The following is a 23,041-nucleotide window of genomic DNA, read 5'->3' as shown; positions in this document are numbered from 1 at the left end:
AATGTTCAATACCACCAAATCCCCACATTATTCAATCCCCGAAATCCCCACAATGTTCAATCCCCCAAATCCCCACAATGTTCAATCCCCCAAATCCCCACAATGTTCAATCCCCCAAATCCCCACAATGTTCAATCTACCAAATCCCCACACTGTTCAATCGCCACAAATCCCCACAATGTTCAAACTCCCAAATCCCCACAATGTTCAATCCCCCAAATCCCCACAATGTTCAATCGCCCCAAATCCCCACAATGTTCAACCCCCCAAATACCCACAATGTTCAATTCCCTCAAATCCCCACATTGTTCAATCCCACCAAATCCCCACAATGTTCAATCCCCCAAACTCCTCGCATTGTTCAATCCCCCCAAATCCCCACAATGTTCAATCCCCCAAATTCCTTACAATGTTAAATCCCCCAAATCCCCACAATGTTCAACCCCACATCCCCCCACAATTTTCAATCCCCCAAATCCCCACAATGTTCAATCCCCTCAAATCCCCAAAATATTCAATCCCCCAATCCACACAATGTTCAATCCCGCCAACTCCCCACAATGTTCAATCCCCCCAACTCCCCACAATGTTCATTCCCCAAAATCCCCACAATGTTCAATCCCCCAAATTCCCACAATGTTCAATCTACCAAATCCCCACACTGTTCAATCGCCCCAAATCCCCACAATGTTCAAACTCCCAAATCCCCACAATGTTCAATCGCCCCAAATCCCCACAATGTTCAATCGCCCCAAATCCCCACAATGTTCAACCCCCCAAATACCCACAATGTTCAATCTCCCAAATCCCCACAATGTTCAATCACCCCAAATCCCCACAATGTTCAATCCCCCAAATCCCCACAGTGTTCAATCCCCCAAATACCCACAATGTTCAATCCCCTCAAATCCCCACATTGTTCAATCCCACCAAATCCCCACAATGTTCAATCCCCCAAACTCCTCGCATTGTTCAATCCCCCCAAATCCCCACAATGTTCTATCCCCCAAATCCCCACAATGTTCAATCCCCCAAATCCCCACAATGTTCAACCCCCCCAACTCCCCACAATGTTCAATCCCCCAAATCGCCACAATGTTCAACAAACCCAAATCCCAACAATGTTTAATCCCCCAAATCCCCACGATGTTCAATCCCCCCAAGTCCCCACAATGTTCAATCCCCCAAATCCCCACAATGTTCAATCCCCCAAATCCCCACAATGTTCAATCCCCCCAAATCCGCGCAATGTTCAATCCCCCCAACTCCCCACAATGTTCAACCCCCCAAATCCCCACAATGTTCAATCCCCCCAACTCCCCACAATGTTCAATCCCCCAAATCCCCACTTAATGTTCAATCCCCCCTAATCCACACAATGTTCAATACCCCCAAATCCCAACAATGTTCAATCCCCAAATCCCGACAATGTTCAATCTCCCAAACGCTCACAATGTTCAATCCCCCAAATGCCCACAATGTTCAATTCCCCAAATCCCCACAATGTTCAATCCCCCCAAATCCGCGCAGTGTTCAATCCCCCAACTCCCCACAATGTTCAATCCCCTGAAGTCCCCACAATGTTCAATCCCCAACATCGCCACAATGTACAATGCCCCGAACTCTCCACTATGTCCAATCCCCTCAAATCCCGACAATGTTCAATCCCTCAAATCCCCACAATGTTCAATCCCCCCAAATCCGCGCAATGTTCAATCCCCCCAACTCCCTACAACGTTCAACCCCCCAAATCCCCACAATGTTCAATCCCCCAAATCCCCACTGTGTTCAATCGCCCCAATCCCCACAATGTTCCACCCCCCCAAAGCCGCGCAATGTTCAATACCCCCAACTCCCCACAATGTTCAATCCCCCAAATCCTCACAATGTTCAATCCCCCAACTCCCCACAATGTTCAATCCCCTGAAGTCCCCACAATGTTCAAACTGACAAATCCCCACAGTGTTCAATCCCCGCAAATCCCCACAATGTTCATTCCCCCAAATCCCCACAATGTTCAATCTCCCTAACTCCCCACCATGTTCAATCCACCCAACTGCCCACAATGTTCAATTCCCCAAATCCCCACAATGTTCAAACTCCCAAATCCACACAATGCTCCATCCCCCCAAGTCCCCACAATGTTCAAACTCCCGAATCCCCACAATGTTCAATCCCCCAAATCCCCACAATGTTCAATCCCCCCAAGTCCCCACAATGTTCAATTCCCCAAATCCCCACAATGTTCAATCCCCCAAATCCCCACAATGTTCAATCTCCCCAACTCCCCACAATGTTCAATCCCCCAAATCCCCACAATGTTCAATCCCCCCAACTCCCCACAATGTTCAATCCCCCAAATCCCGACTTAATGTTCAATCCCCCCTAATCCCCACAATGTTCAATACCCCCAAATCCCAACAATGTTCAATCCCCAAATCCCGACAATGTTCAATCCCCCAAACCCTCACAATGTTCAATTCACCAAATGCCCACATTGTTCAAACCCCCAAATCCCCACAATGTTCAATCCCCCCAAATCCGCGCAATGTTCAATCCCCCCAACTCCCTACAACGTTCAACCCCCCAAATCCGCGCAATGTTCAATCCCCCCAACTCCCCACAATGTTCAATCCCCCAAATCCTCACAATGTTCAATCCCCCAACTCCCCACAATGTTCAATCGCCTGAAGTCCCCACAATGTTCAGTCCCCAACATCGCCACAATGTACAATGCCCCGAACACTCCACAATGTTCAATCCCCTCAAATCCCAACAATGTTCAACCCCCCTCAAGTCCCCACAATGTTCAATCCCCCAAATCCTCACAATGTTCAAACTCCCAAATCCCCACAATGTTCACTTCCCCCAAATCCCCACAATGTTCAATCCCCCAAAATTCCCACAATGTTCAACCCCCCCAACTCCCCACAATGTTCAATCCCCCCAACTCCCCACAATGTTCATTCCCCCAAATCCTCAAAATGTTCAATCACCCAACTCCCCACAATGTTCAAACCCCTGAAGTCACCACAATGTTCAATCCCCAACATCGCCACAATGTACAATGCCCCGAACTCTCCACAATCTCCATTCCCCCCAACTCCCCACAATGTTCAAACCCCCAACTCCCCACAATGTTCAATCCCCCAGCTCCCCGCAATGTTCAATCCCCCAACTCCCTACAAATGTTCAATCCCCTCAGCTCCCCGCAATGTTCAATGCCCCCAAATCCCCACAGCGTTCAATCCCCCAAATCCCCACAATGTTCAATCTCCTCAAATCCCCACAATGTTCAATCCCCCCAAATCCACACAATGTTCAATCCCCCCAACTCCCCACCATGTTCAATCCCCCCAACTGCCCACAATGGTCAATCCTCGCAAATTCCCACAATGTATATTCCCCCAGATCCCCACAATGTTCAATCCCCCCAAATCCCCACAATGTTCAATCCCCCAAATCCCCACTATGTTCACTCTCCCCAACTCCCCACAAAGTTCAAATGGCCAAATCCTCACACTGTTCAATCCCCCAACCCCCCACAATGTTCAGTCCTCCCAAATCCCCACAATGTTCAATCCCCCCAACTATCCACAATGTTCAATCCACCAAATCCCCACAATGTTCAATCCCCCAAATCCCCACAATGTTCAAACCCCCAAATCCCCACAATGTTCAATTCCCCAAATCCCCACAATGTTCAATCTCCCAAATACCCACACTGTTCAATCGCCCCAAATCCCCACAATGTTCAAACACCCAAAACCCCACAATGTTCAATCCCCCAAATCACCACGATGTTCAATCCCCTGAAGTCCCCAAAATGTTCAAACTGACAAATCGCCACAGTGTTCAATCCCCCCAAATCCCCACAAAGTTCAATCCCCCCTAATCCCCACAATGTTCAATACCCCCAAATCCCAACAATGTTCAATCCCCAAATCCCCACAATGTTCAATTCCCCAAATCCCCACAATGTTCAATCCCCCAAATCCCCACAATGTTCAATCTCCCCAACTCCCCACAATGTTCAATCCCCCAAATCCCCACAATGTTCAATCCCCCCAACTCCCCACAATGTTCAATCCCCCAAATCCCGACTTAATGTTCAATCCCCCCTAATCCCCACAATGTTCAATACCCCCAAATCCCAACAATGTTCAATCCCCAAATCCCGACAATGTTCAATCCCCCAAACCCTCACAATGTTCAATCCCCCAAATCCCCACATTGTTCAATCCCCCAAATCCCCACAATGTTCAATCCCCCAAATCCCCACAATGTTCACTCTCCCCAACTCCCCACAAAGTTCAAATGGCCAAATCCTCACACTGTTCAATCCCCCAACCCCCCACAATGTTCAGTCCTCCCAAATCCCCACAATGTTCAATCCCCCCAACTGCCCACAATGGTCAATCCTCGCAAATTCCCACAATGTATAATCCCCCAAATCCCCACAATGTTCAATCCCCCCAAATCCCCACAATGTTCAATCCCCCAAATCCCCACAATGTTCACTCTCCCCAACTCCCCACAAAGTTCAAATGGCCAAATCCTCACACTGTTCAATCCCCCAACCCCCCACAATGTTCAGTCCTCCCAAATCCCCACAATGTTCAATCCCCCCAACTATCCACAATGTTCAATCCACCAAATCCCCACAATCTTCAATCCCCCAAATCCCCACAATGTTCAAACCCCCAAATCCCCACAATGTTCAATCCCCCAAATCCCCACAATGTTCAATCTCCCAAATACCCACACTGTTCAATCGCCCCAAATCCCCACAATGTTCAAACACCCAAAACCCCACAATGTTCAATCCCCCAAATCACCACGATGTTCAATCCCCCCAAGTCCCCACAAAGTTCAATCCCCGAAATCCCCACAGTGTTCAATCCCCCAAATCCCCACAATGTTCAATCTCCCCAACTCCCCACAATGTTCAATCCCCCAAATCCCCACAATGTTCAATCCCCCCAAATCCCCACAATGTGCAATCCTCCAAATCCCCACTTAATGTTCAATCTCCCCTAATCCCCACATTGTTCAATACCCCCAAATCCCAACAATGTTCAAACCCCAAATCCCGACAATGTTCAATCCCCCAAACCCTCACAATGTTCAATCCCCCAAATCCCCACAATGTTCAATCCCCCAAATCCCCACAATGTTCAATCCCCCCAAATCCGCGCAATGTTCAATCCCCCCAACTCCCTACAACGTTCACCCCCACAAATCCCCACAATGTTCAATCCCCCAAATCCGCGCAATGTTCAATCCCCCTAACTCCCCACAATGTTCAATCCCCCAAATCCTCACAATGTTCAATCCCCCAACTCCCCACAATGTTTAATCCCCTGAAGTCCCCACAATGTTCAATCCACCAAATCCCCACAATGTACAATCCCCCAAATCCCCACAATGTTCAAACCCCCAAATCCCCACAATGTTCAATCCCCCAAATCCCCACAATGTTCAATCTCCCAAATCCCCACACTGTTCAATCGCCCCAAATCCCCACAATGTTCAAACCCCCGAATCCCCACAATGTTCAATCCCCCAAATCCCCACGATGTTCAATCCCCCCAAGTCCCCACAATGTTCAATTCCCCAAATCCCCACAATGTTCAATCCCCCAAATCCCCACAATGTTCAATCTCCCCAACTCCCCACAATGTTCAATCCCCCAAATCCCCACAATGTTCAATCCCCCCAACTCCCCACAATGTTCAATCCCCCAAATCCCGACTTAATGTTCAATCCCCCCTAATCCCCACAATGTTCAATACCCCCAAATCCCAACAATGTTCAATCCCCAAATCCCGACAATGTTCAATCCCCCAAACCCTCACAATGTTCAATCCACCAAATGCCCACATTGTTCAAACCCCCAAATCCCCACAATGTTCAATCCCCCCAAATCCGCGCAATGTTCAATCCCCCCAACTCCCTACAACGTTCAACCCCCCAAATCCGCGCAATGTTCAATCCCCCCAACTCCCCACAATGTTCAATCCCCCAAATCCTCACAATGTTCAATCCCCCAACTCCCCACAATGTTCAATCGCCTGAAGTCCCCACAATGTTCAGTCCCCAACATCGCCACAATGTACAATGCCCCGAACACTCCACAATGTTCAATCCCCTCAAATCCCAACAATGTTCAACCCCCCTCAAGTCCCCACAATGTTCAATCCCCCAAATCCCCACAATGTTCAAACCCCCAAATCCCCACAATGTTCAATTCCCCAAATCCCCACAATGTTCAATCTCCCAAATACCCACACTGTTCAATCGCCCCAAATCCCCACAATGTTCAAACACCCAAAACCCCACAATGTTCAATCCCCCAAATCACCACGATGTTCAATCCCCCCAAGTCCCCACACAGTTCAATCCCCGAAATCCCCACAGTGTTCAATCCCCCAAATCCCCACAATGTTCAATCTCCCCAACTCCCCACAATGTTCAATCCCCCAAATCCCCACAATGTTCAATCCCCCCAAATCCCCACAATGTGCAATCCTCCAAATCCCCACTTAATGTTCAATCTCCCCTAATCCCCACATTGTTCAATACCCCCAAATCCCAACAATGTTCAAACCCCAAATCCCGACAATGTTCAATCCCCCAAATCCCCACAATGTTCAATCTCCTCAAATCCCCACAATGTTCAATCCCCCCAAATCCACACAATGTTCAATCCCCCCAACTCCCCACCATGTTCAATCCCCCCAACTGCCCACAATGGTCAATCCTCGCAAATTCCCACAATGTATAATCCCCCAAATCCCCACAATGTTCAATCCCCCCAAATCCCCACAATGTTCAATCCCCCAAATCCCCACTATGTTCACTCTCCCCAACTCCCCACAAAGTTCAAATGGCCAAATCCTCACACTGTTCAATCCCCCAACCCCCCACAATGTTCAGTCCTCCCAAATCCCCACAATGTTCAATCCCCCCAACTATCCACAATGTTCAATCCACCAAATCCCCACAATGTTCAATCCCCCAAATCCCCACAATGTTCAAACCCCCAAATCCCCACAATGTTCAATTCCCCAAATCCCCACAATGTTCAATCTCCCAAATACCCACACTGTTCAATCGCCCCAAAACCCCACAATGTTCAAACACCCAAAACCCCACAATGTTCAATCCCCCAAATCACCACGATGTTCAATCCCCCCAAGTCCCCACACAGTTCAATCCCCGAAATCCCCACAGTGTTCAATCCCCCAAATCCCCACAATGTTCAATCTCCCCAACTCCCCACAATGTTCAATCCCCCAAATCCCCACAATGTTCAATCCCCCCAAATCCCCACAATGTGCAATCCTCCAAATCCCCACTTAATGTTCAATCTCCCCTAATCCCCACATTGTTCAATACCCCCAAATCCCAACAATGTTCAAACCCCAAATCCCGACAATGTTCAATCCCCCAAACCCTCACAATGTTCAATCCCCCAAATCCCCACAATGTTCAATCCCCCAAATCACCACAATGTTCAATCCCCCCAAATCCGCGCAATGTTCAATCCCCCCAACTCCCTACAACGTTCACCCCCACAAATCCCCACAGTGTTCAATCCCCCAAATCCGCGCAATGTTCAATCCCCCTAACTCCCCACAATGTTCAATCCCCCAAATCCTCACAATGTTCAATCCCCCAACTCCCCACAATGTTTAATCCCCTGAAGTCCCCACAATGTTCAATCCCCAACATCGCCACAATGTACAATGCCCCGAACTCTCCACTATATCCAATCCCCTCAAATCCCCACAATGTTCAATCCCCTCAAATCCCCACAATGTTCAATCCCTCAAATCCCCACAATGTTCAATCCCCCCAAATCCGCGCAATGTTCAATCCCCCCAACTCCCTACAACGTTCAACCCCCCAAATTCCCACAATGTTCAATCCCTCAAATCCCCACTGTGTTCAATCGCCCCAATCCCCACAATGTTCAACTCCCCCAAATCCGCGCAATGTTCAATACCCCCAACTCCCCACAATGTTCAATCCCCCAAATCGTCACAATGTTCAATCCCCCAACTCCCCACACTGTTCAATCCCCTGAAGTCCCCAAAATGTTCAAACTGACAAATCGCCACAGTGTTCAATCCCCCCAAATCCCCACAAAGTTCAATCCCCCAAATCCCCACAACGTTCAATCTCCCTAACTCCCCACCATGTTCAATCCACCCAACTGCCCACAATGTACAATTCCCCAAATCCCCACAATGTTCAAACTCCCAAATCCACACAATGCTCCATCCCCCCAAGTCCCCACAATGTTCAATCCACCAAACCCCCACAATGTACAATCCCCGAAATCCCCACAATGTTCAAACCCCCAAATCCCCACAATGTTCAATCCCACAAATCCCCACAATGTTCAATCTCCCAAATCCCCACACTGTTCAATCGCCCCAAATCCCCACAATGTTCAAACTCCCAAATCCCCACAATATTCTATCCCCCAAATCCCCACGATGTTCAATCCCCCCAAGTCCCCACAATGTTCAATCCCCCAAATCCCCACAATGTTCAATCCCCCAAATCCCCACAATGTTCAATCTCCCCAACTCCCCACAATGTTCAATCCCCCAAATCCCCACAATGTTCAATCCCCCAACTCCGCGCAATGTTCAATCCCCCAAATCCCCATTTAATGTTCAATCCCCCCTAATCCCCACAATGTTCAATACCCCCAAATCCCAACAATGTTCAATCCCCAAATCCCCACGATGTTCAATCCCCCCAAGTCCCCACAATGTTCAATTCCCCAAATCCCCACAATGTTCAATCCCCCAAATCCCCACAATGTTCAATCTCCCCAACTCCCCACAATGTTCAATCCCCCAAATCCCCACAATGTTCAATCCCCCCAACTCCCCACAATGTTCAATCCCCCAAATCCCGACTTAATGTTCAATCCCCCCTAATCCCCACAATGTTCAATACCCCCAAATCCCAACAATGTTCAATCCCCAAATCCCGACAATGTTCAATCCCCCAAACCCTCACAATGTTCAATCCCCCAAATCCCCACATTGTTCAATCCCCCAAATCCCCACAATGCTCAATCCCCCAAATCCCCACAATGTTCACTCTCCCCAACTCCCCACAAAGTTCAAATGGCCAAATCCTCACACTGTTCAATCCCCCAACCCCCCACAATGTTCAGTCCTCCCAAATCCCCACAATGTTCAATCCCCCCAACTGCCCACAATGGTCAATCCTCGCAAATTCCCACAATGTATAATCCCCCAAATCCCCACAATGTTCAATCCCCCCAAATCCCCACAATGTTCAATCCCCCAAATCCCCACAATGTTCACTCTCCCCAACTCCCCACAAAGTTCAAATGGCCAAATCCTCACACTGTTCAATCCCCCAACCCCCCACAATGTTCAGTCCTCCCAAATCCCCACAATGTTCAATCCCCCCAACTATCCACAATGTTCAATCCACCAAATCCCCACAATCTTCAATCCCCCAAATCCCCACAATGTTCAAACCCCCAAATCCCCACAATGTTCAATCCCCCAAATCCCCACAATGTTCAATCTCCCAAATACCCACACTGTTCAATCGCCCCAAATCCCCACAATGTTCAAACACCCAAAACCCCACAATGTTCAATCCCCCAAATCACCACGATGTTCAATCCCCCCAAGTCCCCACACAGTTCAATCCCCGAAATCCCCACAGTGTTCAATCCCCCAAATCCCCACAATGTTCAATCTCCCCAACTCCCCACAATGTTCAATCCCCCAAATCCCCACAATGTTCAATCCCCCCAAATCCCCACAATGTGCAATCCTCCAAATCCCCACTTAATGTTCAATCTCCCCTAATCCCCACATTGTTCAATACCCCCAAATCCCAACAATGTTCAAACCCCAAATCCCGACAATGTTCAATCCCCCAAACCCTCACAATGTTCAATCCCCCAAATCCCCACAATGTTCAATCCCCCAAATCCCCACAATGTTCAATCCCCCCAAATCCGCGCAATGTTCAATCCCCCCAACTCCCTACAACGTTCACCCCCACAAATCCCCACAATGTTCAATCCCCCAAATCCGCGCAATGTTCAATCCCCCTAACTCCCCACAATGTTCAATCCCCCAAATCCTCACAATGTTCAATCCCCCAACTCCCCACAATGTTTAATCCCCTGAAGTCCCCACAATGTTCAATCCCCAACATCGCCACAATGTACAATGCCCCGAACTCTCCACTATATCCAATCCCCTCAAATCCCCACAATGTTCAATCCCCTCAAATCCCCACAATGTTCAATCCCTCAAATCCCCACAATGTTCAATCCCCCCAAATCCGCGCAATGTTCAATCCCCCCAACTCCCTACAACGTTCAACCCCCCAAATTCCCACAATGTTCAATCCCCCAAATCCCCACTGTGTTCAATCGCCCCAATCCCCACAATGTTCAACTCCCCCAAATCCGCGCAATGTTCAATACCCCCAACTCCCCACAATGTTCAATCCCCCAAATCGTCACAATGTTCAATCCCCCAACTCCCCACAATGTTCAATCCCCCAAATCCCCACAATGTTCAATCCCCCCAAATCCCCACAATGTGCAATCCTCCAAATCCCCACTTAATGTTCAATCTCCCCTAATCCCCACATTGTTCAATACCCCCAAATCCCAACAATGTTCAAACCCCAAATCCCGACAATGTTCAATCCCCCAAACCCTCACAATGTTCAATCCCCCAAATCCCCACAATGTTCAATCCCCCAAATCCCCACAATGTTCAATCCCCCCAAATCCGCGCAATGTTCAATCCCCCCAACTCCCTACAACGTTCACCCCCACAAATCCCCACAATGTTCAATCCCCCAAATCCGCGCAATGTTCAATCCCCCTAACTCCCCACAATGTTCAATCCCCCAAATCCTCACAATGTTCAATCCCCCAACTCCCCACAATGTTTAATCCCCTGAAGTCCCCACAATGTTCAATCCACCAAATCCCCACAATGTACAATCCCCCAAATCCCCACAATGTTCAAACCCCCAAATCCCCACAATGTTCAATCCCCCAAATCCCCACAATGTTCAATCTCCCAAATCCCCACACTGTTCAATCGCCCCAAATCCCCACAATGTTCAAACCCCCGAATCCCCACAATGTTCAATCCCCCAAATCCCCACGATGTTCAATCCCCCCAAGTCCCCACAATGTTCAATTCCCCAAATCCCCACAATGTTCAATCCCCCAAATCCCCACAATGTTCAATCTCCCCAACTCCCCACAATGTTCAATCCCCCAAATCCCCACAATGTTCAATCCCCCCAACTCCCCACAATGTTCAATCCCCCAAATCCCGACTTAATGTTCAATCCCCCCTAATCCCCACAATGTTCAATACCCCCAAATCCCAACAATGTTCAATCCCCAAATCCCGACAATGTTCAATCCCCCAAACCCTCACAATGTTCAATCCACCAAATGCCCACATTGTTCAAACCCCCAAATCCCCACAATGTTCAATCCCCCCAAATCCGCGCAATGTTCAATCCCCCCAACTCCCTACAACGTTCAACCCCCCAAATCCGCGCAATGTTCAATCCCCCCAACTCCCCACAATGTTCAATCCCCCAAATCCTCACAATGTTCAATCCCCCAACTCCCCACAATGTTCAATCGCCTGAAGTCCCCACAATGTTCAGTCCCCAACATCGCCACAATGTACAATGCCCCGAACACTCCACAATGTTCAATCCCCTCAAATCCCAACAATGTTCAACCCCCCTCAAGTCCCCACAATGTTCAATCCCCCAAATCCTCACAATGTTCAAACTCCCAAATCCCCACAATGTTCACTTCCCCCAAATCCCCACAATGTTCAATCCCCCAAAATTCCCACAATGTTCAACCCCCCCAACTCCCCACAATGTTCAATCCCCCCAACTCCCCACAATGTTCATTCCCCCAAATCCTCAAAATGTTCAATCACCCAACTCCCCACAATGTTCAAACCCCTGAAGTCACCACAATGTTCAATCCCCAACATCGCCACAATGTACAATGCCCCGAACTCTCCACAATCTCCATTCCCCCCAACTCCCCACAATGTTCAAACCCCCAACTCCCCACAATGTTCAATCCCCCAGCTCCCCGCAATGTTCAATCCCCCAACTCCCTACAAATGTTCAATCCCCTCAGCTCCCCGCAATGTTCAATGCCCCCAAATCCCCACAGCGTTCAATCCCCCAAATCCCCACAATGTTCAATCTCCTCAAATCCCCACAATGTTCAATCCCCCCAAATCCACACAATGTTCAATCCCCCCAACTCCCCACCATGTTCAATCCCCCCAACTGCCCACAATGGTCAATCCTCGCAAATTCCCACAATGTATAATCCCCCAAATCCCCACAATGTTCAATCCCCCCAAATCCCCACAATGTTCAATCCCCCAAATCCCCACTATGTTCACTCTCCCCAACTCCCCACAAAGTTCAAATGGCCAAATCCTCACACTGTTCAATCCCCCAACCCCCCACAATGTTCAGTCCTCCCAAATCCCCACAATGTTCAATCCCCCCAACTATCCACAATGTTCAATCCACCAAATCCCCACAATGTTCAATCCCCCAAATCCCCACAATGTTCAAACCCCCAAATCCCCACAATGTTCAATTCCCCAAATCCCCACAATGTTCAATCTCCCAAATACCCACACTGTTCAATCGCCCCAAAACCCCACAATGTTCAAACACCCAAAACCCCACAATGTTCAATCCCCCAAATCACCACGATGTTCAATCCCCCCAAGTCCCCACACAGTTCAATCCCCGAAATCCCCACAGTGTTCAATCCCCCAAATCCCCACAATGTTCAATCTCCCCAACTCCCCACAATGTTCAATCCCCCAAATCCCCACAATGTTCAATCCCCCCAAATCCCCACAATGTGCAATCCTCCAAATCCCCACTTAATGTTCAATCTCCCCTAATCCCCACATTGTTCAATACCCCCAAATCCCAACAATGTTCAAACCCCAAATCCCGACAATGTTCAATCCCCCAAACCCTCACAATGTTCAATCCCCCAAATCCCCACAATGTTCAATCCCCCAAATCACCACAATGTTCAATCCCCCCAAATCCGCGCAATGTTCAATCCCCCCAACTCCCTACAACGTTCACCCCCACAAATCCCCACAATGTTCAATCCCCCAAATCCGCGCAATGTTCAATCCCCCTAACTCCCCACAATGTTCAATCCCCCAAATCCTCACAATGTTCAATCCCCCAACTCCCCACAATGTTTAATCCCCTGAAGTCCCCACAATGTTCAATCCCCAACATCGCCACAATGTACAATGCCCCGAACTCTCCACTATATCCAATCCCCTCAAATCCCCACAATGTTCAATCCCCTCAAATCCCCACAATGTTCAATCCCTCAAATCCCCACAATGTTCAATCCCCCCAAATCCGCGCAATGATCAATCCCCCCAACTCCCTACAACGTTCAACCCCCCAAATTCCCACAATGTTCAATCCCCCAAATCCCCACTGTGTTCAATCGCCCCAATCCCCACAATGTTCAACTCCCCCAAATCCGCGCAATGTTCAATACCCCCAACTCCCCACAATGTTCAATCCCCCAAATCGTCACAATGTTCAATCCCCCAACTCCCCACACTGTTCAATCCCCTGAAGTCCCCAAAATGTTCAAACTGACAAATCGCCACAGTGTTCAATCCCCCCAAATCCCCACAAAGTTCAATCCCCCAAATCCCCACAACGTTCAATCTCCCTAACTCCCCACCATGTTCAATCCACCCAACTGCCCACAATGTACAATTCCCCAAATCCCCACAATGTTCAAACTCCCAAATCCACACAATGCTCCATCCCCCCAAGTCCCCACAATGTTCAATCCACCAAACCCCCACAATGTACAATCCCCGAAATCCCCACAATGTTCAAACCCCCAAATCCCCACAATGTTCAATCCCACAAATCCCCACAATGTTCAATCTCCCAAATCCCCACACTGTTCAATCGCCCCAAATCCCCACAATGTTCAAACTCCCAAATCCCCACAATATTCTATCCCCCAAATCCCCACGATGTTCAATCCCCCCAAGTCCCCACAATGTTCAATCCCCCAAATCCCCACAATGTTCAATCCCCCAAATCCCCACAATGTTCAATCTCCCCAACTCCCCACAATGTTCAATCCCCCAAATCCCCACAATGTTCAATCCCCCAACTCCCCGCAATGTTCAATCCCCCAAATCCCCATTTAATGTTCAATCCCCCCTAATCCCCACAATGTTCAATACCCCCAAATCCCAACAATGTTCAATCCCCAAATCCCCACGATGTTCAATCCCCCCAAGTCCCCACAATGTTCAATTCCGCAAATCCCCACAATGTTCAATCCCCCAAATCCCCACAATGTTCAATCTCCCCAACTCCCCACAATGTTCAATCCCCCAAATCCCCACAATGTTCAATCCCCCCAACTCCCCACAATGTTCAATCCCCCAAATCCCGACTTAATGTTCAATCCCCCCTAATCCCCACAATGTTCAATACCCCCAAATCCCAACAATGTTCAATCCCCAAATCCCGACAATGTTCAATCCCCCAAACCCTCACAATGTTCAATCCCCCAAATCCCCACATTGTTCAATCCCCCAAATCCCCACAATGCTCAATCCCCCAAATCCCCACAATGTTCACTCTCCCCAACTCCCCACAAAGTTCAAATGGCCAAATCCTCACACTGTTCAATCCCCCAACCCCCCACAATGTTCAGTCCTCCCAAATCCCCACAATGTTCAATCCCCCCAACTGCCCACAATGGTCAATCCTCGCAAATTCCCACAATGTATAATCCCCCAAATCCCCACAATGTTCAATCCCCCCAAATCCCCACAATGTTCAATCCCCCAAATCCCCACAATGTTCACTCTCCCCAACTCCCCACAAAGTTCAAATGGCCAAATCCTCACACTGTTCAATCCCCCAACCCCCCACAATGTTCAGTCCTCCCAAATCCCCACAATGTTCAATCCCCCCAACTATCCACAATGTTCAATCCACCAAATCCCCACAATCTTCAATCCCCCAAATCCCCACAATGTTCAAACCCCCAAATCCCCACAATGTTCAATCCCCCAAATCCCCACAATGTTCAATCTCCCAAATACCCACACTGTTCAATCGCCCCAAATCCCCACAATGTTCAAACACCCAAAACCCCACAATGTTCAATCCCCCAAATCACCACGATGTTCAATCCCCCCAAGTCCCCACACAGTTCAATCCCCGAAATCCCCACAGTGTTCAATCCCCCAAATCCCCACAATGTTCAATCTCCCCAACTCCCCACAATGTTCAATCCCCCAAATCCCCACAATGTTCAATCCCCCCAAATCCCCACAATGTGCAATCCTCCAAATCCCCACTTAATGTTCAATCTCCCCTAATCCCCACATTGTTCAATACCCCCAAATCCCAACAATGTTCAAACCCCAAATCCCGACAATGTTCAATCCCCCAAACCCTCACAATGTTCAATCCCCCAAATCCCCACAATGTTCAATCCCCCAAATCCCCACAATGTTCAATACCCCCAAATCCGCGCAATGTTCAATCCCCCCAACTCCCTACAACGTTCACCCCCACAAATCCCCACAATGTTCAATCCCCCAAATCCGCGCAATGTTCAATCCCCCTAACTCCCCACAATGTTCAATCCCCCAAATCCTCACAATGTTCAATCCCCCAACTCCCCACAATGTTTAATCCCCTGAAGTCCCCACAATGTTCAATCCCCAACATCGCCACAATGTACAATGCCCCGAACTCTCCACTATATCCAATCCCCTCAAATCCCCACAATGTTCAATCCCCTCAAATCCCCACAATGTTCAATCCCTCAAATCCCCACAATGTTCAATCCCCCCAAATCCGCGCAATGTTCAATCCCCCCAACTCCCTACAACGTTCAACCCCCCAAATTCCCACAATGTTCAATCCCCCAAATCCCCACTGTGTTCAATCGCCCCAATCCCCACAATGTTCAACTCCCCCAAATCCGCGCAATGTTCAATACCCCCAACTCCCCACAATGTTCAATCCCCCAAATCGTCACAATGTTCAATCCCCCAACTCCCCACAATGTTCAATCCCCTGAAGTCCCCAAAATGTTCAAACTGACAAATCGCCACAGTGTTCAATCCCCCCAAATCCCCACAAAGTTCAATCCCCCAAATCCCCACAATGTTCAATCTCCCTAACTCCCCACCATGTTCAATCCACCCAACTGCCCACAATGTACAATTCCCCAAATCCCCACAATGTTCAAACTCCCAAATCCACACAATGCTCCATCCCCCCAAGTCCCCACAATGTTCAATCCACCAAATCCCCACAATGTACAATCCCCGAAATCCCCACAATGTTCAAACCCCCAAATCCCCACAATGTTCAATCCCACAAATCCCCACAATGTTCAATCTCCCAAATCCCCACACTGTTCAATCGCCCCAAATCCCCACAATGTTCAAACTCCCAAATCCCCACAATGTTCTATCCCCCAAATCCCCACGATGTTCAATCCCCCCAAGTCCCCACAATGTTCAATCCCCCAAATCCCCACAATGTTCAATCCCCCAAATCCCCACAATGTTCAATCTCCCCAACTCCCCACAATGTTCAATCCCCCAAATGCCCACAATGTTCAATCCCCCAACTCCCCGCAATGTTCAATCCCCCAAATCCCCATTTAATGTTCAATCCCCCCTAATCCCCACAATGTTCAATACCCCCAAATCCCAACAATGTTCAATCCCCAAATCCCGACAATGTTCAATCCCCCAAACCCTCACAATGTTCAATCCCCCAAATCCCCACATTGTTCAATCCCCCAAATCCCCACAATGTTCAAACCCCCAAATCCGCGCAATGTTCAATCCCCCCAACTCCCTACAACGTTCAACCCCCCAAATCCGCGCAATGTTCAATCCCCCCCACTCCCCACAATGTTCAATCCCCCAAATCCTCACAATGTTCAATCCCCCAACTCCCCACAATGTTCACTTCCCCCAAATCCCCACAATGTTCAATCCCCCAAAATCCCCACAATGTACAATGCCCCGAACACTCCACAATGTTCAATCCCCTCAAATCCCAACAGTGTTCAACCCCCCTCGACTCCCCACAATGTTCAATCCCCCAAATCCTCACAATGTTCAAACTCCCAAATCCCCACAATGTTCACTTCCCCCAAATCCCCACAATGTTCAATCCCCCAAAATCCCCACAATGTTCAACCCCCCCAACTCCCCACAATGTTCAATCCCCCCAACTCCCCACAATGTTCATTCCCCCAAATCCTCAAAATGTTCAATCCCCCAACTCCCCACAATGTTCAAACCCATGAAGTCACCACAATGTTCAATCCCCAACATCGCCACAATGTACAATGCCCCGAACTGTCCACAATCTCCAATCCCCCCAACTCCCCACAATGTTCAAACCCCCAACTCCCCATAATGTTCAATCCCCCAGCTCCCCGCAATGTTCAATCCCCCAACTCCCTACAAATGTTCAATCCCCTCAGCTCCCCGCAATGTTCAATGCCCCCAAATCCCCACAGCGTTCAATCCCCCAAATCCCCACAATGTTCAATCTCCTCAAATCCACACAATGTTCAATCCCTCCAACTCCCCACCATGTTCAATCCCCCCAACTGCCCACAATGGTCAATCCTCGCAAATTCCCACAATGTATAATCCCCCAAATCCCCACAATGTTCAATCCCCCCTAATCCCCACAATGTTCAATACCCCCAAATCCCAACAATGTTCAATCCACAAATCCCGACAATGTTCAATCCCCCAAACCCTCACAATGTTCAATCCCCCAAATCCCCACATTGTTCAATCCCCCAAATTCCCACAATGTTCAAACCCCCCAAATCCGCGCAATGTTCAATCCCCCCAACTCCCTACAACGTTCAACCCCCCAAATCCGCGCAATGTTCAATCCCCCCAACTCCCCACAATGTTCAATCCCCCAAATCCTCACAATGTTCAATCCCCCAACTCCCCACAATCTCCATTCCCCCAACTCCCTACAAATGTTCAATCCCCTCAGCTCCCCGCAATGTTCAATGCCCCCAAATCCCCACAGCGTTCAATCCCCCAAATCCCCACAATGTTCAATCTCCTCAAATCCCCACAATGTTCAATCCCCCCAAATCCACACAATGTTCAATCCCCCCAACTCCCCACCATGTTCAATCCCCCCAACTGCCCACAATGGTCAATCCTCGCAAATTCCCACAATGTATAATCACCCAAATCCCCACAATGTTCAATCCCCCCAAATCCCCACAATGTTCAATCCCCCAAATCCCCACAATGTTCACTCTCCCCAACTCCCCACAAAGTTCAAATGGCCAAATCCTCACACTGTTCAATCCCCCAACCCCCCACAATGTTCAGTCCTCCCAAATCCCCACAATGTTCAATCCCCCCAACTCCCCACAATGTTCATTCCCCCAAATCCTCAAAATGTTCAATCCCCCAACTCCCCACAATGTTCAAACCCCTGAAGTCACCACAATGTTCAATCCCCAACATCGCCACAATGTACAATGCCCCGAACTCTCCACAATCTCCAATCCCCCCAACTCCCAACAATGTTCAAACCCCCAACTCCCCACAATGTTCAATCCCCCAGCTCCCCGCAATGTTCAATCCCCCAACTCCCTACAAATGTTCAATCCCCTCAGCTCCCCGCAATGTTCAATCCCCCCAAATCCCCACAGCGTTCAATTCCCCAAATCCCCACAATGTTCAATCTCCTCAAATCCCCACAATGTTCAATCCCCCCAAATCCACACAATGTTCAATCCCCCCAACTCCCCACCATGTTCAATCCCCCCAACTGCCCACAATGGTCAATCCTCGCAAATTCCCACAATGTATAATCCCCCAAATCCCCACAATGTTCAATCCCCCCTAATCCCCACAATGTTCAATACCCCCAAATCCCAACAATGTTCAATCCCCAAATCCCGACAATGTTCAATCCCCCAAACCCTCACAATGTTCAATCCCCCAAATCCCCACATTGTTCAATCCCCCAAATCCCCACAATGTTCAAACCCCCCAAATCCGCGCAATGTTCAATCCCCCCAACTCCCTACAACGTTCAACCCCCCAAATCCGCGCAATGTTCAATCCCCCCAACTCCCCACAATGTTCAATCCCCCAAATCCTCACAATGTTCAATCCCCCAACTCCCCACAATCTCCATTCCCCCAACTCCCTACAAATGTTCAATCCCCTCAGCTCCCCGCAATGTTCAATGCCCCCAAATCCCCACAGCGTTCAATTCCCCAAATCCGCACAATGTTCAATCTCCTCAAATCCCCACAATGTTCAATCCCCCCAAATCCACACAATGTTCAATCCCCCCAACTCCCCACCATGTTCAATCCCCCCAACTGCCCACAATGGTCAATCCTCGCAAATTCCCACAATGTATAATCCCCCAAATCCCCACAATGTTCAATCCCCCCAAATCCCCACAATGTTCAATCCCCCAAATCCCCACAATGTTCACTCTCCCCAACTCCCCACAAAGTTCAAATGGCTAAATCCTCACACTGTTCAATCTCCCAACCCCCCACAATGTTCAGTCCTCCCAAATCCCCACAATGTTCAATCCCCCCAAATATCCACAATGTTCAATCCACCAAATCCCCACAATGTTCAATCCCCCAAATCCCCACAATGTTCAAACCCCCAAATCCCCACAATGTTCAATCCCCCAAATCCCCACAATGTTCAATCTCCCAAATACCCACACTGTTCAATCGCCCCAAATCCCCACAATGTTCAAACACCCAAAACCCCACAATGTTCAATCCCCCAAATCACCACGATGTTCAATCCCCCCAAGTCCCCACACAGGTCAATCCCCGAAATCCCCACAGTGTTCAATCCCCCAAATCCCCACAATGTTCAATCTCCCCAACTCCCCACAATGTTCAATCCCCCAAATCCCCACAATGTTCAATCCCCCCAAATCCCCACAATGTGCAATCCTCCAAATCCCCACTTAATGTTCAATCTCCCCTAATCCCCACATTGTTCAATACCCCCAAATCCCAACAATGTTCAAACCCCAAATCCCGACAATGTTCAATCCCCCAAACCCTCACAATGTTCAATCCCCCAAATCCCCACAATGTTCAATCCCCCAAATCCCCACAATGTTCAATCCCCCCAAATCCGCGCAATGTTCAATCCCCCCAACTCCCTACAACGTTCACCCCCACAAATCCCCACAATGTTCAATCCCCCAAATCCGCGCAATGTTCAATCCCCCTAACTCCCCACAATGTTCAATCCCCCAAATCCTCACAATGTTCAATCCCCCAACTCCCCACAATGTTTAATCCCCTGAAGTCCCCACAATGTTCAATCCCCAACATCGCCACAATGTACAATGCCCCGAACTCTCCACTATATCCAATCCCCTCAAATCCCCACAATGTTCAATCCCCTCAAATCCCCACAATGTTCAATCCCTCAAATCCCCACAATGTTCAATCCCCCCAAATCCGCGCAATGTTCAATCCCCCCAACTCCCTACAACGTTCAACCCCCCAAATTCCCACAATGTTCAATCCCCCAAATCCCCACTGTGTTCAATCGCCCCAATCCCCACAATGTTCAACTCCCCCAAATCCGCGCAATGTTCAATACCCCCAACTCCCCACAATGTTCAATCCCCCAAATCGTCACAATGTTCAATCCCCCAACTCCCCACAATGTTCAATCCCCTGAAGTCCCCAAAATGTTCAAACTGACAAATCGCCACAGTTTTCAATCCCCCCAAATCCCCACAAAGTTCAATCCCCCAAATCCCCACAATGTTCAATCTCCCTAACTCCCCACCATGTTCAATCAACCCAACTGCCCACAATGTACAATTCCCCAAATCCCCACAATGTTCAAACTCCCAAATCCACACAATGCTCCATCCCCCCAAGTCCCCACAATGTTCAATCCACCAAATCCCCACAATGTACAATCCCCGAAATCCCCACAATGTTCAAACCCCCAAATCCACACAATGTTCAATCCCACAAATCCCCACAATGTTCAATCTCCCAAATCCCCACACTGTTCAATCGCCCCAAATCCCCACAATGTTCAAACTCCCAAATCCCCACAATGTTCTATCCCCCAAATCCCCACGATGTTCAATCCCCCCAAGTCCCCACAATGTTCAATCCCCCAAATCCCCACAATGTTCAATCCCCCAAATCCCCACAATGTTCAATCTCCCCAACTCCCCACAATGTTCAATCCCCCAAATCCCCACAATGTTCAATCCCCCAACTCCCCGCAATGTTCTATCCCCCAAATCCCCATTTAATGTTCAATCCCCCCTAATCCCCACAATGTTCAATACCCCCAAATCCCAACAATGTTCAATCCCCAAATCCCGACAATGTTCAATCCCCCAAACCCTCACAATGTTCAATCCCCCAAATCCCCACATTGTTCAATCCCCCAAATCCCCACAATGTTCAATCCCCCCAAATCCGCGCAATGTTCAATCCCCCCAACTCCCTACAACGTTCAACCCCCCAAATCCGCGCAATGTTCAATCCCCCCAACTCCCCACAATGTTCAATCCTCCAAATCCTCACAATGTTCAATCCCCCAACTCCCCACAATGTTCACTTCCCCCAAATCCCCACAATGTTCAATCCCCCAAAATCCCCACAATGTACATTGCCCCGAACACTCCACAATGTTCAATCCCCTCAAATCCCAACAGTGTTCAACCCCCCTCGACTCCCCACAATGTTCAATCCCCCAAATCCTCACAATGTTCAAACTCCCAAATCCCCACAATGTTCACTTCCCCCAAATCCCCACAATGTTCAATCCCCCAAAATCCCCACAATGTTCAACCCCCCCAACTCCCCACAATGTTCAATCCCCGCAACTCCCCACAATGTTCATTCCCCCAAATCCTCAAAATGTTCAATCCCCCAACTCCCCACAATGTTCAAACCCCTGAAGTCACCACAATGTTCAATCCCCAACATCGCCACAATGTACAATGCCCCGAACTGCCAAAATCTCCAATCCCCCCAACTCCCCACAATGTTCAAACCCCCAACTCCCCATAATGTTCAATCCCCCAGCTCCCCGCAATGTTCAATCCCCCAACTCCCTACAAATGTTCAATCCCCTCAGCTCCCCGCAATGTTCAATGCCCCCAAATCCCCACAGCGTTCAATCCCCCAAATCCCCACAATGTTCAATCTCCTCAAATCCACACAATGTTCAATCCCTCCAACTCCCCACCATGTTCAATCCCCCCAACTGCCCACAATGGTCAATCCTCGCAAATTCCCACAATGTATAATCCCCCAAATCCCCACAATGTTCAATCCCCCCTAATCCCCACAATGTTCAATACCCCCAAATCCCAACAATGTTCAATCCCCAAATCCCGACAATGTTCAATCCCCCAAACCCTCACAATGTTCAATCCCCCAAATCCCCACATTGTTCAATCCCCCAAATCCCCACAATGTTCAAACCCCCCAAATCCGCGCAATGTTCAATCCCCCCAACTCCCTACAACGTTCAACCCCCCAAATCCGCGCAATGTTCAATCCCCCCAACTCCCCACAATGTTCAATCCCCCAAATCCTCACAATGTTCAATCCCCCAACTCCCCACAATGTTCACTTCCCCCAAATCCACACAATGTTCAATCCCCCAAAATCCCCACAATGTACAATGCCCCGAACACTCCACAATGTTCAATCCCCCCAAATCCCCACAATGTTCAATCCCCCAAATCTCCACAATGTTCAATCTCCCCAACTCCCCACAAAGTTCAAATGGCCAAATCCTCACACTGTTCAATCCCCCAACCCCCCACAATGTTCAGTCCTCCCAAATCCCCACAATGTTCA

The sequence above is a fragment of the Scyliorhinus torazame genome, chromosome 3 (genome assembly GCF_047496885.1).
Source record: "Scyliorhinus torazame isolate Kashiwa2021f chromosome 3, sScyTor2.1, whole genome shotgun sequence".
Lineage (NCBI taxonomy): Eukaryota > Metazoa > Chordata > Chondrichthyes > Carcharhiniformes > Scyliorhinidae > Scyliorhinus > Scyliorhinus torazame.
Note: the sequence above shows the minus strand (reverse complement) of the source record.